This window comes from Bison bison, unplaced genomic scaffold, assembly GCF_000754665.1.
Source record: "Bison bison bison isolate TAMUID 2011002044 unplaced genomic scaffold, Bison_UMD1.0 scf7180017864270, whole genome shotgun sequence".
Lineage (NCBI taxonomy): Eukaryota > Metazoa > Chordata > Mammalia > Artiodactyla > Bovidae > Bison > Bison bison.
This window is the reverse complement of record NW_011494842.1, coordinates 9,250,821-9,255,002: the sequence shown is the minus strand read 5'-3', so window position 1 is coordinate 9,255,002 and position 4,182 is coordinate 9,250,821. Positions and strand designations below refer to the sequence as shown.

The following is a 4,182-nucleotide window of genomic DNA, read 5'->3' as shown; positions in this document are numbered from 1 at the left end:
TCTGTTGTTCCATGTCCAGTTCTAACTGTTGCTTCTTGACCTGCATACAGATTTCTCAAGAGGCAGGTCAGGTGGTCTGGTATTCCCATCTCTTTCAGAACTTTCCACAGTTTATTGTGATCTACACAGTCAAAGGCTTTGGCATAGTCAATAAAGTAGAAATAGATGGTTTTCTGGAACTCTCTTGCTTTTTCCATGATCCAGTGGATGTTGGCAATTTGATCTCTGGTTCCTCTGCCTTTTCTAAAACAGCTTGAACATCAGGAAGTTCACGGTTCACATATTACTGAAGCCTGGCTTGGAGAATTTTGAGCATTACTTTACTAGCGTGTGAGATGAGCACAATTGTAATGGACGGAATTAGAAACTCGGAAGTGGGGCTTGGCAATCTATGTTTTAACAAGCCCTTCCAGGTGATTCATTAAAGTTTGAGAAGCACTGCTCAAAACCATACTCCTCATTGCTAATGAACCCCTGACAGTCGCAGTGATCCTGCATTAGGCTCTTTCGTGCTCCCGTAAACTGTCCGCCTAATCAACAACAGGCAGTATTTTTTCCACCCAGGACTCACTGTGGGGCTCCAGACACACCACTGATCAGAGTTCTTCAATTCGAGTTTCTGAAACTAGAGCAAGGAGAAGAAACAAATAAAAATAGAAGCTACTGTAATCACAACTAGCATTTTCATAATAGCTAATGTTATTGAGTACCTTCTATGTACTTTCCATGCATTGAAGTGAAGTGAAGTTGCTCAGTTGTGCCCAACTCTTTGCGACTCCATGGACTGTAGCCTACCAGGCTCCATCCATGAGATTTTTCCAGGCAAGAATACTGGAGTGGGTTGCTGTTTCCTTCTCCAGAGGATCTTCCCAACCCAGGGATAGAACCCGGGTCTTCCGCATTGCAGGCAGACGCTTTACCGTCTGAGCCACCAGGGAAGCCATGCATTACCTCATTTAATTCTCATTAACAGCCTTATAAGGTAGACACTCTGTCCTCATTTTACAGGAGGAAACTAAGGCACCAAGAGGTTAAGTAACTTGCCCAAGGTCACACAGAAAGTGGCAGAGCTGAGATTTGAAACCAGGTTGCAGAGCTTGCACTCTTTTTCATTTTTTCTCCCTTTTCGGAGATATCATTGACACATAATCTTGTGTAAGTTTAAGATGTACATTCTGTTGGTTCAGTACACTTACAGTCTCTCTCTGAAGTTTGGTCCACAGTTGGTTGAATTTGTGGATGGATACAAAATCCATAGATATGGAGGGCCAACTGTACCACCACCTCATATAAAGGACTTGAACATCTGCAGATCTTGGTATCCAAGGGGGTCCTGGAACCAATTCCCCCCAGACACAGAGGGACAACTCTACTGCAACATGATTACTACTGTCGCATTGGCTAACACTTCTATCATGTCACATAATTAACATTTCTTCTTTGTGGTAAGAACAATTAAGATCTAGTATCCTAGCAACTTTGAAGATTATAATACAGTGTTGTTGACTATAATCACTATGCTGTCCATTATCTCTCCAGAACTTATTTATCTACTAGTTTCAAGTTTCCAGAGCCTGTATTTTTAACCACATGGTACGTACTGCCTCCTGTCTTCCTAGGCATCCACACAAGGACCATTTGAAATATTAAGCACATGGGGCTCTTATGAATAACTGAGAGCACTTATAAAGACGTTTAATTCCATAAAATTACTATATGAAGCAATTCCACTTCTGCATATAATCAAAGGAGTGGAAAACATACTTTCACACAAAAAACCTGCACACGGATTTCACAGTTTTATTCATAAGAGCCCAAAAGTGGAAACAACTCTAACGTCCATCACCTAATGAATGGATAAACAAAGTGAAGTACATACATACAAGGAATATTATTCAGCCATAAAAGGAATGAAATACTGATACATGCCACAAGAATAAGCCTTGAAAACACTACATCTAAAAGAAACCAGTCACAAAAGGCCTCTTACTATATTATTCCATTTATACAAAATGTTCAGAATACGTAAATCCATACAAATAAAAAGATCAGTGGTTGCCAAGGGCCAGAGAGCGGTGGGCGGGGGGGAAGAGGGAGTGACTACTAATGGATATGAGGCTTCTTTTCGGGGTGATGAAAATACTCTGAAATTAGTGTTGATGGTTGCACAAAACCATTTATACTCTAGATGAATGTACTAAATACCACCAAATTATACACTTCAAAAGGGTGAATTTTTATAATATGTGAATTATCTCAATAAAGCTGTTATTTTACAAAAGGATGTTTAATTCATTTTGAACTTGAGGCTATTTTACTACATAAAATTCCTATTATTTGCTGTAATTAAGGTTGCTGGATCATGATCAAAGAAACTGAAAGTCATCTGCTATCGTTTTGAATTTTTACCTTTCAATTTGCAAAGAGGAAGCTAGTCTCACTTCTAAGTTGCCATGGACCTAGACAGTTATCTGTGTCATTTCTCCACCCAGACAAAGTTTTTCTTCACTATGACCGAAAGAGTACAAATGCAAAAGTTCTATTCTTGAGAAAAATGTACTAATATTTTCCCTACATCAAAGGACTTTCTCTCTAAAAGAATTTTTATTTTCTCCCATAACCAAGGGCTCCTAGGGCTTCCTTGCTAAAAGCGCATAGTTGAACAATATTTCTCTTCAACAAGCAAGGTACTAAACACCATTATGAATCATGGCAACATTTTAATGTCTTAAGATAAACAATGAATATAAATACCTCTTACTGGAATAAGGATCAGAGAAATATTCTTTTAATGCATACTTTCTCTAATAATAAACAGAAATATTAATAATTAGTATTTATTGAGCAACTATAAATAAACATTGTTTTAGGTTCTTTACAAATAGATGTTTAATTCAATCCACACTGGAATCTTGAAGAAAGTATTTTTATCCTCTTTTCACAGATAAGGAAACTGAGGCTTAAAGAGATTCATTGTCCTTGATCACACAGATAACACTCCAATAATAATCCAAAGCTTTCAGAATTCAAATGTTCTTTCCTCTATCCTTTTGTATTCCTCTTCAAAATGAAAAAGGAAGCCACAAACTTAAAGAAACTAAAAAGATTTCTCTTCCTATCTCACAAAAAAATAGTGCTCTGCAAAAAATATGACTGCTTCTACATTCCAAAAGAGGAAATATAGAAAATAAAAACTGTTAGTAACAACCAGCAGTTGGTAGGCACAAAAAGATTATGCCATATCCCACATATCAAATACTGCTTCCTGATTTAACAGTTTTTCTATAGATTCTGATTATAACTTTTGATGTCAAAATTTAATGATCTCACCATGGAAAACCCCAGAGAACAGCAGTTAGCGAGACTGGAGAGCTCCCTAGACCAGGAAGGAAAAGGAATCAGTAGGCAGGAAGTGGTGCCTATCTAAAAACATATAAGTCTTTAGCATTAACACTGTTATTCCACAACATTTCAATCTGAAGTTATTTATGAATTCCCTTAACCTACTTTTTACTATATTAAGAAAAACTGATCCCCGACTGTCTAACAGGATCCTATCAATAAGTAAGTCCACTATATAGCCACCACTGTCCCTGATTTCTCTCTTGCTACTGATAAAACAAACCAAAAAAGCTACAGGTTTAAAGGATTATTCCCCTTATCAATCAACTAGGAAGGGTAGCACATGGGGTACAATCAATCATGAATTTCATCGTCAAACAGACTGTGGCTGGCCGAAATCTTAAATTTAAGATTGAAACATACACTCCTCCTTTTACTTCTCAGCACTACCCCCAAACAAATTGAAACTATAAACCAACACTAGACTGATGAATGGACAATTGTTAAGAGTCTCAACGTATACCAAAAAGGGGTGGGGCGAGAGTGGAGATTATCTTAGAAATAATCTGTTCTCCACCTAAACAACTCTAGAATGAAAGAATTTAATGCATTTGCACAAGAAGTACATTACCAGGCAGAGGAGAAGAGGCCACTGGGGTATGACAAATCTTTAGAAGATGCTAAAGAAATCATCTCGATTCTGTTACCCTGTAATAATTCCTAATGGGAAAGGACCAACTCAAGATATCTTAAAGTGAGGTCGAGTTGAAGAATTTCCCTCACTTTTCTTGTCCCCACCCCCGCCACGCAGACGGTCTCAAGCTCCCACCAGAACCCTTC

General features: G+C 37.9%; 1 protein-coding gene across 3 annotated transcripts in view; it reads right to left on the bottom strand.

Annotated features, from left to right (window-relative positions):
• TBC1D22B (TBC1 domain family, member 22B) overlaps window positions 1-4,182 on the bottom strand; it is a 77,565-nt gene that overhangs the window by 72,625 nt on the left and 758 nt on the right. The gene's annotated exons all lie outside the window — the stretch shown is intronic.